This window comes from Oryctolagus cuniculus, chromosome 4 (assembly GCF_051225735.1).
Source record: "Oryctolagus cuniculus isolate XC-2025 breed Fujian yellow rabbit chromosome 4, ASM5122573v1, whole genome shotgun sequence".
Classification (NCBI taxonomy): Eukaryota; Metazoa; Chordata; class Mammalia; order Lagomorpha; family Leporidae; genus Oryctolagus; species Oryctolagus cuniculus.
This window is the reverse complement of record NC_142870.1, coordinates 17,535,625-17,550,105: the sequence shown is the minus strand read 5'-3', so window position 1 is coordinate 17,550,105 and position 14,481 is coordinate 17,535,625. Positions and strand designations below refer to the sequence as shown.

The 14,481-nt window shown below is 39.0% G+C and overlaps 1 long non-coding RNA gene across 1 annotated transcript in view; it reads left to right on the top strand.

Annotated features, from left to right (window-relative positions):
* LOC127494002 (uncharacterized) overlaps positions 1-13,170 on the top strand; it is a 31,606-nt gene extending 18,436 nt beyond the window's left edge. Inside the window, exon 2 of the long non-coding RNA XR_007924768.3 lies at positions 12,938-13,170. This is a non-coding gene — a long non-coding RNA (uncharacterized LOC127494002). The remainder of the gene's footprint in view (positions 1-12,937) is intronic.
* The last annotated feature ends 1,311 nt before the right edge of the window (positions 13,171-14,481 follow it).

Here is a 14,481-nt window from a genome sequence, read left to right as displayed (position 1 = left end):
TCCCTGCCTTATAACTAAATGTCAAGCTGACTTCAGCAGGTCTCCTCAATTCCTACAAACTAGATTCCCCGGTACCTTTAGCAAGCATTTCCCAGACGTTTCATTCACTAGCTCTGGGTTAAAGTCTAATTATCCCTTTTGCAGACAGTTTTTCATCCAGACTCCCATTAGATATATTCTTTTTGTGGTCTGAACCTCTGTAGACAAGTTTCAGCATGTCTCTGGTATCCCCTGTCTTCCTTCTTAAGTTCCCTCTTTTGGGTCACTTCTGTCTGGTCCATATATCTCAGAGGAGGTTTACTGGGGAGAATTTTATTCCCCCACTGTGCTTTTTTGTAACTTCACCTGCCTAGTCACCAACCTAGGTGGGAACCAAAGCTGGCATTCTCTAGCTTTAAAACACCTTTGCTAAGGCTCTCTCCATGAAGGCTCATTGTTGAAATTAAACCAATTAGATAATACTCAAGATTAAGAGGCATAGAACAGGGGCTGGGGCTGTGGCACAGTGGGACTTTAACCCAGAGCTAATGAATGAAACATCTAGGAAACACTTGATAATGGGACTAGGAAATCTAGTTTGTAGGAACTGAGTAGACATGCTGAAGTCAGCTTTACATTCATATGGACACCGGTTCGAAACCTGGGTCTTCCACTTCTGATCCAGCTCCCTGCTTTAGCCTGAGAAAACAGTAAAAGATGGCCCTAGTCCCAAGGCCACTGTGCCCATGTGGGAGACCCGGAGGAAGCTCCTGGCTCGTGGCTTTGGATCAGCACAGCACTGGCCATTGCAGCCAGTTGGGGAGGGAACCAGTGGATGGAAGATCTCTCTTTCTCTCTCTCTCTGTCTCTCCTTCTCTCTCTGTGTAACTGTGTAACTCTGACTTTCAAATAACTAAATAAGTCTTTTTTTTAAAAAAAAAAAAAAAGAGGCATAGAACAACTATTTTTCTTCATGTAGGGGAACAAACCGACAGTATATATTTGAAGGCAGAGGCTCAGTCTACACACCGCTGGTAAAGGGGACTGACCACTCCCTGTATGTGCTATATATATTTATATACCCCAAGCTACAAGTTTGGAAGGCTGAGTGAATGTGGGTAAAACATGCTAATCCCACCCTCACCTTCCTCCCTTCTTGTGGGCTTCAGTGCATGTCTGGCTGTCATAGGGAGTGAGAGAATTTTGAGAGACATCTTCAATCCTGAGCATTAAAGAAAAATGCGGCCGGCGCCGTGGCTCAATAGGCTAATCCTCCGCCTTGCGGCGCTGGCACACCGGGTTCTAGTCCTGGTTGGGGCACCGGATTCTGTCCCGGCTGCCCCTCTTCCAGGCCAGCTCTCTGCTATAGCCAGGGAGTGCAGTGGAGGATGGCCCAAGTGCTTGGGCCCTGCACCCCATGGGAGACCAGGAGAGGCACCTGACTCCTGCCATCAGATCAGCGAGATGCGCTGGCCGCAGCGCGCCGGCCGCGGCAGCCATTGAAGGGTGAACCAACGGCAAAGGAAGACCTTTCTCTCTCTCTCTCTCTCTCCCTCTCTCTCACTGTCCACTCTGCCTGTCAAAAATTAAAAAAAAAAAATGCCTCATCTTTTTCTATACCACTATTTGGCCTGGTTGATATTTCATTCATTAGCTCTGGGTTAACAGCCAGAGCTCTCTTCCTAAACCTTCCTCCTCCATTCTGCCACTCCCTCTCTTTTAACCTAACCACTTTGGCATCTGTTCTGCCCTGCATCAAGGGGCCATAAAACCTTGAGAGAAATTTCAGAAATTCTACACCCATATATCTCTCTTAGCCTATGTGAAATAATGATCAGGACTACTGGCCCTTCAAACCAGCAGGGTCTTTGGGTTAATTACTATTTCCAGAACCTATCTCCTTTTCTATAATTCCCCTTATTCTGTCACTCATTGGATTCTCTTTAGGAATCTCTGGAGGGGGGCCCATTTGCCCTGATGGATGTCTTCCCCTGTTAAACCCGACATAATTGTGAACAGTAACTTGCAAAACTTGTTCTACAACTTAGTTTAACAGGTTTCTGATAGCAATGTGTATCTCTGATTTAATGTCACTGATTTATAGTTAACGGAATAGAATTCTATATAAATACAATTTTGACCTTAATTCAGATGGAGGTATGATATAATATCAGCATCTTCAGTCATCCAGGTGTAATTGCTAAATGTAAATTGGGTAAAGGAAAATTAGATAAATGTGTCTAAGTGTAAATACTGGTACTCTTAGCACCTTATGTTCTTTAGAAAAACTATTTCAGTTTGTTAAAAAATATGCTTTCATATAAAAATAGTTCAACACTGCTTAAAAGTAACTAAGGCTAAAATTTGATATGTTATCTTATTTAGAAAATGTTATCTTGGAGATTTTTAAAGATTTTTAAAGGGTTATTTCAAAATGTAAATCAAGGAAATCAGCAGGTGAAAAGCAAGAGCTATTAATTGACATAGAACTAAAATCCGATCCTCTATTAAAGCAATGAGACTTTTACAATATTTTGAAATCATCTTAAAAATTTGTTGAAAATCTGTAGCCTCTTCTTTTAATAGTTTTGTTTAATTGGTGACTTGGTTTTCTGGCCAGCTCCAGTAAGCTATTTTCTGTTCCCTAATTCTCATTCTGTTAAAACTGTTCCAAGTTATGGCATATTATTCCATGCACTAACTCTTAAATTTAAGGTTTTATTTCCAATTTTTGGAACTACCAAAGAGACACAGATTTTGTTTTCTGTTAAAGTAATTGATAACGTTCTCTCAATGTCTCTGTTACGTTCTGAGTGTTTAAAACAGCTGAGGTTTTATTAAGAGTTATGGCTTTTTAACATATATGCTTATTCCACAACATTTGAGTAATCACTTTGTAACATTGATCAAATCTGGTCTATATTATGGCATGATGTTAAGGGATCCTATTTATACCAGATATTCTGAAATGTCTGAACAGGAATTCCAAAAAAAAATCAAAGTTCCAAATTCTTTGGACTTTGATATTTCTCGTTAGGCCCCTGGAAATATCAAAAGATATATGTCTCTCCTTTTGTAGAGACAACAACTAATTAGGCTATTTGGATTATATTTCAAGTACTGTCAAGATGTGAAGTGGTATTAAATTTTAAGTTACGATGTAAAATGCTACTTATACAAATGTCCAAATGTTAGAAAAAAGTCTAATGATCTTGTGTTACAAGACATGATGATTATCTTAATGAGAAAGGCCCAGAGATCAAAAAGGAATAAACGTTTTTGTAGAATCCTATCATAGATTTCTAGTTTAGACCATGAAAGATTAAGAGATGGGACTTAAGCTCCCCCTTGACTTGCATCATCTTAAGTTTCCTCCCATCTGCTTTAACAAAACCAGGAGGAAGAAAAAGCTAAGGAGCAGAAGCAATGTAAAGATAGGTGGCAGGACAATTAATGGCTGTTCTACACAGTGATCTTCCATCAGGGAGACCCAATAGGCCAGTCCACACTGCACTGGTTTATATGGAAAGCCAGGGCTGTAACAGAACTCAGCTTATGAAGAGCTCTGGCAACTCTGCCTGCCAAGAGTTGGGTTACTGAAAATGGAACTACCCTGGAGTTGAAGGACTGCAGGTCGGAGCTGCAGACCTTCATGGCTCTAAGCTGAAAAGCCCTTCACTCTGCCCAGCTTCCGAAGTAAGCACTGCTAATGATTAGGGTCAGCAACATTGTAGGCAGAACTTTAAATTTCCTGTTAGAGATGCCATTTGCCTTTGCCTGACCAGCTCTCCTCCCAGGCCAGCTAGGGAATGGAAGTCAACAGGGTGCTTTTCCAAAGGAGATTCACACCTCCCTTTTGATGTATCCCATGTGAAGAGATAGACAAGTCTGAGCCTCATAACTGGCAAGGCCTTAAAGCCCTCCTGATCATTATCAATCTCCTTCTGTCAGTTTCTACTTGCCTCTCAATGGGGAAACTTGCTTGTGGTTTGGACAGCACCTCTAATAATGATTCCATCCTTTATTCTAGACCCTGTCTAGTCCACTTGAGGCCTCATTTCTTTGTAATCACACCCTCTATTCTTAGATCCATGGCTCTGCTCCTGACCCATGTGTACTGATAATCCTCTCCTCCTCACAACATTTTCTACAGACAAACTTCTCCTCTCCCCCTGCCTACGGAGCCCCCTCATCACTTGGTTAATGCTGCTCTTAGGACGATTGGCTACTATTCTCATCCTGGTTTTTATACTACACTGGCTGTTTAAGGTTTACAGGAAGTGATAATGGAATGAACCAAACGCTTCACCAATCAAGTGTTCAAATAAATGCTACTACAGGGATATACTCGGCTCCCCACCCAGGACATCATGACTTGAGACATTGCCCCATGCCAGTGCAGAGTAATATGTTGCCCCATGTCAGCAGGAAGCAGCTCTAGAAAATAGATCATTATCCCCCCATCCTTCCTGGATGTTTGGGGCTGGTGTAATCCCACACAACACTTGCTTTATAAAAAACAAAACATCTTCCTAAACCTAGCCCGGCTTACAAGAAATCAGGTGACCAAATGGCCCAGTCACAAGTATCAGCTCCACCCACACCCTGTTCTCACTTGCTTACCTCTTCAAAGCTGTATAAGACCAGTTCTCCCAGTACAGGCTGCTGTTTTGTGCATGGGGAGGCAGCCTGTCAGGTTTCCCCCATTTGACAATAAACCTTTTCCCTTATTCCAGTGTTTGGTGTGTTTTGTGGTGGCCTTTCCTTTCACCAATATTTGCTAAATCAATATTAATCACTTAAGAAAAGTCTGGTACATGTATTTTCTTATAATCTAACATATTTGTCAGCATTATAATAAATGCATGCATTTTGGGTGGTTAGTTCTGGGCTTTGACTAATGTAAACAGCCATGCAACTTATACCACAACAGGACACACATCATCATTATCACCACAGAAAGTTCATGCATGGTCCTTTTCAACCAGTTCCCGTGCCATGTTCTGATCCCTGGAAAGTGCTGGACTATACTTTAGAGCTCTGATTTTCCTATTTCTAGAGTTGCCTACAAATGGAATCATCTTGTAGGCAGTCTTTTGAGCCTGCCCTCTTTGACTTGTTAACTTGTTTTTAGCTACCCTCATGAAGCTCTTGAGACCCAATCATGTTGCTGTCTGAATAAACCTCGAAACCCTCTATGTAGTATGCATATACAAACTGTAATGGGTCAGTTGGATATCTCTGTATTTCTAAATGTTCATTTATATGGCTAGGCAAAGATATCTAATTATCATAAATGAAAGAAAAGTTTTAAGAAAAAAATTGAAAAATGGTTTCTCATTGCATTTAACTTTAATTGGTCTTAACTACAATTAAGAAAAAGGACTTAACAGGCATTTTTAAGAGAGAAAATTCAAATGACCAACAGACACTTGGAAAAATGATTAGCATCATTAGCCATCAGGGAAATTCAAATCAAAACCACAAAGAGGTTTTACCTCAACCCAGCTAGAATGGCTCTCATACAGAAATCAAGAAGCAACAAATGCTGGCAAGGATGTGTGGAAGAAGGAATCTTAATCCATTGTTGATGGGAAAGTGAACTAGTGCAGCCACTGTGGAAGACAGTACAGAGATGCCTCAGAAATCTGAATATAGAACTACCATGTGACCCAGCCATCCCACTCTTGGGAATTTACTCAAACATGAAGAAATCAGTATATGAAAGTGATCTGTACCTGCAGCTCAACACACAATAGCTAAGATATGGAATCAACCCAAATGCCCATCAACTTAAGGCTAGATAAAGACATTATGTATATATACACTATGGAATACTACACAGTGAGTAGGAGGAGACATGGTGGGCCCTCTATGGCATTTTAAATGTTCTACCCCTTGCTCTGGGTGATGAAGACATGAGTCTGTACACCTAAAACTTAACCAGTTGGTTCATTAAATACCTATGCATGTAAGCACATGTAAGATTCCTCAATGAATAAAAACTCTTTGGAGAGTGCATCTCATCATCTGTAAAGGTACTCTGAGACAACAAAATCAGCTTGATCAGATCAGGTTTCAACTCCACAATTAAAATACACTCGTATTTTCTGTTAAAGCCAATAGACAGAAATGACATGTTCTATTACTAAATTTAAGTTTATAGCAAATTTAAAATTTCTTTAACTTTTATTTAATAAATATAAATTGCCAAATACAGTTTATGGATTACAATGTCTTTTCCACCCCCATAACTTCCCTCCCACCTGCAGCCTCCCCATCTCCCACTCCCTCTCCTATTCCATTCGCATCAAAATTCATTTTCAATTATCTTTATATACAGAAGATCAATTTAGTATATATTAAGTAAAGATTTCAGCAATTTGCATCCACACTGGAACACAAAGTGTACAATATGGTTTGAGTACTAGTTATAGCATTTATTCACATTGTACAACACATTAAGGACATAGATCCTACATGAGGAGTAAGTGCACAGTGACTCCTGTTGTTGACTTAACAATTGACACTATTGTTTATGGTGTCAGTAATCACCCTAGGCTCTAGTCATGAGTTGCCAAGGCTAAGGAAACCTTTTGACTTCACTAACTCCGATCTTATTTAGAGAAGGTCATAGTCAAAGTGGAAGTTCTCTCCTCCCTTCAGAGAAAGGTACCTCCTTCTTCTTTGATGGCCCGTTCTTTCCACTGGGATCTCACTTGCAGAGATCTTTCATTTATGTGTTTTTTTTATTTATTTATTTATTTATTTTGCCAGAGTGTCTTGGCTTTCCATGTCTAAAATAATCTCATGGGCTCTTCAGCCAGATACAAAGGCCTTAAGAGCTAATAATGAGGCCAGAGTGCTGTTTAGGACACCTGCCATTCTATGAGTCTGCTGTGTACAGGAAGCACATAGAACCCCTTATAAACATAACCAAACGAGATCCTCACCACAACAAATTCAATCAAAGTCACCACAGTGAAACATAAGAAAAGATTCTAAAATGTACAAGAGAGAAATGTCAGATTACTCTCAGAGGTTCTCCAATTAGATTCACAGCTGACTTATCAGAACCCCTACAGGCTAGGAGGGAATGGTGAGATATAGCCCAGGTACTAAAAGAGAAAAACTACCAGCCCAGAATATTATATCCTGCAAAACTCTCATTTGTCAATGAAGGTGAAATAAAGACCTTTCATAGCAAACAGAAATTGAAAGAATTTGTCACCACTTGTCCAGTCCTGCAAAAGATGCTTAAAGATGTGTTACACACAGAAACACAGAAACATGGCCATCAATATGAAAGAAGGTAAAGGAAGGAAACCTCACAGAAAAAGATTACAGGGAATTCAAAGCATATATTAGAACTTATCTTTGGCAAATGGCAGGGCAAAGTTACCACTTATCATTAGTCACATTGAACATTAATGGCCTCAACTCTCCAGTTAAAAGACACAGACTGGCTGAATGGATTAAGGAACAAAACCCATCTATTTGCCGCTTACAAGAAACACATCTGTGTCTGCCTCTGTTGGATCTGAGAATTAAATGTAGCTTTTGATTAAAAAAAAAAAAAAGAAACACATCTTTCCAACAAAGATGTATGCAGACTGAAAGTGAAAGGTTGGAAAAAGATATTCCATGCCAACAGAAACCAAAAAAAAAAAAAAAAAAAAAAAAAAACAAAACAGGCTGGCATAGCCATATTAATATCAGACAAAATAAACTTTAATGCAAAAACTATTAACAGAGACAAAGAGGGGCACTATATAATGATTAAGAGATCAATTCAACAGGAAGATATAATGATTATCAATGTATATGCACCTAATTACAGGGCACCGGTTTATTTAAAAGATATGTTAAGGGACTTAAAGGGAGACTTGGACTCCAGTACAATAGTCCTGGGGGACTTCAATACTCCACTCTCAGAAATAGACAGATCAACCGGACAGAAGATCAACAAGGAAACAGCAGATTTAATCAACACTATAGCCCAAATGGATCTAACAGATATCTACAGAACTTTCAATCCTACACTTAAAGAATTTACATTCTTCTCAGCAGTGCATGGAACCTACTCTAGGACTGACCACATACTAGAACATAAAATGTTTAAATTATATTTTTATTTATGTGAGAGATGGAAACTGACGGAGGTCCCATCCTCTGGTGCACTTCCCAAATGCTCATAATAGCTGAAAGGAGTCAGGCCAAAGCAAGAAGCCTAGAACTCAACCCAAGTCTTCCATATGGGTGGCAGAATCCCAATTACTTAAGCCATTGCAGCTGTCTTCCAGAGTTTGCACTGGTGTGAAGCTGGAATCAGGAGTCAGAGACAAGAATCAAACTCATCCACTCATCATATGTGAGATATAGGTACTCTAACCACTATGCTAAATACTTGGTCCCTATAAAGCAATTTTTAAAGATAGTTCACCTTCAAATATGAAATTATTAATAGTTTTACTTAAATCACACTAACAATATGCTGTAGTTAAAAGTAAAATTGTAATGGCAGGTGTGTGGCACAGCAGTTAAGATGCTGCAGCCCATACTGCAATGTCCTGGGTCAATCATTGTTCCCTTTCCAATTCTAGCTTTCCTCTCAGTATCCTAGTAGAAAGAAAGTAATGGCTCAAATGCTTGGGTCTCTCCCACCCACTTAGGACACTGACATTGAGTTCTGGATCCTGGTTTGGGCGGGTCCCAGGCTTGACTGTTAGGGCGATTCTCGGGGGAGTTAACCAGCAGATGGAAAATCTCTATCTCTCTCTGTCTCTTTCTCTCTCTGCCTCTCAGGATTTCTAATACAATTTTAAAATAGAAATAAAAATTTACTAAATAAAAACAGAAAACCTTAAATTTTATTATATATTGATTATAAAACATATATTATGTATATATATGTTTTGTATATGTATATATACATATACTGTAACATATAGTTATGTTTAGGGTAAAAATATGAACTTTTAGTTTATTTTAGAATTTGTTATGATAGGCCTGCACCGTGGCTCACTTGGCTAATCCTCCGCCTGCGGTGCCGGCACCCCAGGTTCTAGTCCCAGTTGGGGCGCCAGATTCTGGATTCTGTCCCGGTTGCTCCTCTTCCAGTCCAGCTGTCTGCTGTGGCCTGGAAAGGCAATGGAGGATGGCCCATGTGCTTAGGCCCTACACCCGCATGGGAGACCAGTAGGAGGTGCCTGGCTCCTGGCTTCAGATCAGCGCAGCATGCTGGCCGTAGCAGCCAATTAGGGGGTGAACCAAGGGAAGGAAGACCTTGCTCTCTGTTTCTCTCTGTCTCTCTCTCTGTCTCTCTCTTACTGTCTAACTCTGCCTGTCCAAAAAAAAAAAAAAAAAAGAATTTGTTATGATAAAAGCACTGCAGAATATCCACTAAATAAAATGTAAGGCACACATATTTCATTACATACATTCTCATTCCCTATACTGTAAGGAAAAATTTGTAAATAAAGGAAAAAATTGTAAATAAAGGGTGACTTCTTAATTAACTGTGTAGTATTTATTTATAACAGAAGAAGATATAAAACACCTATCTTTTATTGAGGACTTTTGTTGAAGACATCGTATGTACCAAAGCATCTATGAGGTGTCAGAACACAGGAATATGACCGAAATTAAAGCCTCCAGGATTTATAGTAAGAAGGCAGACACACATACAGATAGTTATAATACGATGTTGAAACTGGGTCAGAGATACAGATATTATGCCAAGGTCTATAAAACACAGTTCCAGCCCAAGGAACTTAAAATTCTAACTACCAAGTGAAACTCATTAAAAACAAAACTCAGTGTTAACTTCTCTAAAACCTGATATTTATGGTAACTAAACTTTAAATGTGATGTAATCATCTAATTGCAGAGTCTCTGTATTTTTGTTTAGGCATGTGTGTGTGTGTGTGTAGATACACGATGAAACGAATGCAAGTGAAACACAGAAGAAAGATGATATTTTTGTCATGTGTTTTGCACTCTAAAAATTCCCTAATAAACATCTGACAATGAGTCCAGGCTTAAAGGATCTCTTTGCCAAATACCAGTGGGCAGGACAACTGACCCACACATCAGGACTTTATAGACCTCTGTTACATGTACTCTCAGACAGAAAGCAGACACCTCACCATCTGCTTTGCTTCATGCTGATCACTCTCTTTCTAGGTTAGATAACATCCACAGAAACCATAAACAGATCATATATTCCATGATAATTACCCTTTTTAAAGGTAATAGAGCAAGAAATCCATTTTCCTATATCACTGACTCCAGTGAGTTTAAAATTCAAATGATAAACAAATATCTGTTCAAGGAAGAAATTAAAGCAAATTTTGAGCATGCACTGAAGGAATCTGGGATAGACTTCCATACAGTTTTCCTGAAATTGTCTTTATAACACAATACTACATAGGTCAAAGGTCAGATTGTTTAAACAATATATATTCTAAAACAGATAGTCTTCCACAGAGGCACTGTGGAAAAAGTCAGAATACATGGCATACTACAAAGGTTTCTGCTATGCCATAATATTAGTCCTCATTATTATAGTGGAATATTTTAGCTCAAAATGGAATTTTCATGGTGAAAATGCCAAGAAAATGCATGATGATGAACTCCATATTTGCCAAATAATATTTTAAGAATGATGCCCTGAACTATTTAACTCTAAAAGCAAATATTGAAGGCTTTACAGTCCGTTCACTTGGAAACCATTTTGTGAGTTGGTGTCTTGTCTTACGTACTTCCCTACACTTTCTTTTTAACTTCAAAGGTGTCTCAGATCTTGATTATCAATCACACAGTGAAGGATTTTGGTCACAGAACTATATTGCTTCTTTTGTTTTACAAGGTCTTCAATCTTCACTTCCCTATAATCATACAAGTACAGTGTTAAGATCCTATAACAAAAATACCTGGTGATGAATTCACTTGATGCTGAGAATTCAAGGCCATCAAATATGTCTATTCTGCTGCCAGTCTCATATCTAGCAAGAATTTAAGATTTACTATGCTTTTTGACTCCTTGCAGAAAACCATATTAAGACAACAACAAGCCCCCTGGAAGAAACTGATCCTTAACATTGTGACACGATGTGCCCTTACACTAAATGGAAAAAGAAAAACAATTCTTGCATATTCCCTTCATTCCTCTCCAGTTACAAATCTATAGTTTTGACTTTGCCTTCATAGACAAATTTCCAGAAAGGTTCGACTATAACTTTTGTTTAAGATGTATTTATTTATTTGAAAGCAGAGATACAGAGAGAAGGAGAGAGAGAGAGAGAGAGAGAGAGAGAGAGAGAGAGAGATCTTCCACCTGCTGGTTCACTCCCTAAATGGCTCCAATGGCTATAGCAGGACCAATCCACAGCCAGGAGTCAGGGGCTTTACTTGGGCCATCTTCCACTGCTTTCCCAGGCACATTAGCAGGGAGTAGGATCGGAAGTGGAGTAGCCAGGACTTAAACCGACATTACATGGGATGCTGTCACTGCAGGTGGAAAGTTAGCCTTCTTCTACTCCAAAATGCTGGCCCCTGTGTATAAGTTTTATATGAAGTGTGGTCTCTTGGTTTTCCTCTTCTTTGACCATATTTTCTGTCCCTTTTGAAAGCATCTCACTTCCTGTCATTTAACTCATGATCCAAATCTAACTCCTCTTTCCATCCTATACTGTCTCAATTGCCAGCTGTACTCATGCTAAAGCCTCAATAACCTCACAGATAGCTTCTTAATTAGTATCTGCAGTTCTATTTCACCAGCTACTTAAGATCTCACAAATATGAACGCTTGATCTCATATTTGTATCTTCCAGTATTCCAATGCTAACTAGACTTAGACATCCTGTTTAAAATCAGAGTATGTCTAAAGGCTTTTGAAAAATGGAATTAAAAGTTAGGTTTTGGTGCAAAAAATTTTGAAATACATTAATGGAAAAGGGTATTCAAAAACTCAATGATTATGCATGCATTTCAATTTTTTACCCTAAATTAATCTTTTAATTTCATTTTGTATGACCCTTTTGAAGTTGAACCTTTATGAAAGAGCTAGCAGGTAGTACACAGGGAGTGTGAAAAAGTCAAAGAGAACAGGATCTCCAGCATAGATAGGTTGCAACTGGCCTAAAACCAGAGAGGGAAATCCCTTTGCTATGGCAAGTGAGTCACGTTTGGTATCAGAAAAATGAAAAATGTTCCTAACAGCTCTTAATTTCATTTTTAGTTCAACATTAAGTCATCTACTGAAAGCGAAGAGAAAAACAGTTTGGTTGAAATTTTTATGAGAGCCCAGAGAAACATGATGGAATTATCATGGGATTTCAGAGTTCTCTGAGTATAATGATGACTAATTTATAATGAAAGCATTTGTCCTGTGGTTGCAACTCTCTTTAGCTAGGTTCAATTTCTATTGTAATGTGGTGGTGAAGGACAGATGTAAGCTTGCAATCCTTTATCCATGCTTCCAAAACCCCAAAGACATGAAAATCATTGCTTTGTTCAAATTGTTTTAACTACAAACCCATGACTTTGTATGAATTGATGTAGAGTATATATTTATTCAAATTTCTGCTAATATATTTAATATTTCAACATATAATGATTGTGTTAGCTTATAGGTTCCTACCTACATTCTACCAGTGGAGTTGCATTTTTTTTTAATTTGAAACTGTGGATCAGTAAGTCTCAAGGTCTTTAGTAAGATTGCAGATTTGACGTAAGTATCCACTCAGAATCAGGTTTGGAATTCTACTGGAGCTTACTTATTCTTTAATCTTTGGCAACTCAACCTGGGGAATTACGTTATGTGGGTACTGATAAATAAAAATCAAACTATTGGGGCTGGCGCTGTGGTGTAGTGTGTAAAGCCACTGCCTGCGGCACTGGCATCTCATATAGGAGCTGCTTCGAGTCCTTCCTATCTTCTCCATTTCTGAAGCAGCTCCCTGCTAATGAGCCTGGGAAGGCAGCAGAAGATGGCCCAAGTGCTAGGGTTCCTGCACCCATGTGGAAAACCTGGAAGAAGCTTCTGTCTCCTGATTTCAGATCGACCCAGCCCTGGCCATTGCGGCCATTTGCAGACTGAACCAGTGGATGGAAGAACTTGATCTCTTTCTCTGTGTTGCTCTCTATAACCCTGCATTTCAAATAAATATTCTTTTAAAAATTAAACTATTAAGTTGTACACATTAAGTTCTACCTGCTGTTAATTGTATGTGAAAATTAAGCCATCTTCTGATATATATCACAAGAGAATGTAACAAAAACTTTTATGGGAAAAGTTTTGAAAGTACTAATTTGACTCAATGAAATTACATGATTTTAAGAGGCTCTGAAGTTCCCTTTTGTGTTCTTATTGAGAATGGATTCATATGATGGGAATGTATTAACTTTCATTTTAAACTGTTATCTTCCCATTCACATTAGTATTCCTGTATGAAATAACTAAGTAACTTAAAATCTGTCAAGATTTTTTTAGGTCAGGGAAAAGGCCTTACTGGATAGTTTTGGCTGAGGATCAGAAGGTAGCTGGACTTGGAGCAGTAAACCTGTAAATGTCTGTCTAAGTGGTCTCAGGCCTTCTCCATATGATCTCTCTGTGTGAGCTCTTTGAGCTTCGGCACAGAATGATGGCTCAAGTCTTTTGCCCAAGGGTCCCAACAAGCAAAGTGAAAGTAACCTTTCCAAACTACTTGGAGAATTTATACCACATGACTAATATCACATCCTATTTGTTCCAAGCAAGTCATAAACCTAATTAGTTTTAAAGGGAGGAGAATAATGCCACACCTTAATCCCTATCAGCTCATCCTATTTGAGAACTATGGGAGTTGTCATAGCCTTCAATGTTGCTGGCCCAAAGATCACACTTCATAGCCCTGTTTCTTTATCTTTCAGCAGGACTTTACATGATTAGTATTTCCAAAATCCAGTCTTCATTTCTCCCAAACCTAAAACTTCACCCCAAGGATTTGTATTAGTTTCCTGTATCTGTTGAAAAGAAGGAAAGAGAGAGAGGGAGAGAGGGAGAGAGGGAGAGAGGGAGAGAGAGAGAGAGAGGAATTAAGGAAAGAAGGAAGGAAGGACGGACACTTGGTAACTTAAAGCAAGAAATATTTTATCTCACAGTTATGGAGGCCAGAAATCTTCAAACAAGGACTCAGCAGGCCCTGCTCACTACTCCCCCTCTCCTAGAGGATAGGTGGGAGGTAGGGGTGGGAGGGGGCTCTGTGCCTTGTTTCCAGATTCTGATGGCTGTGAGCTTCCAGGTGCATCACTCCAATCCCTCCATCTTCACAGGCCTTCTCCTCTCTCTCTCTCTCTCTCTTTTTAACACCTACACTTGTCCGGATTTAAGGCCCATCTCAATAAGTCAGGATGATCTCTTCATTTCCTTTCATTTAAGTATATCCACAAAGACCAATTTTCCAAATAAAGTAAATTTTATAAGTTCTAGGCATTGAACATACACATATTTAGGGAGTT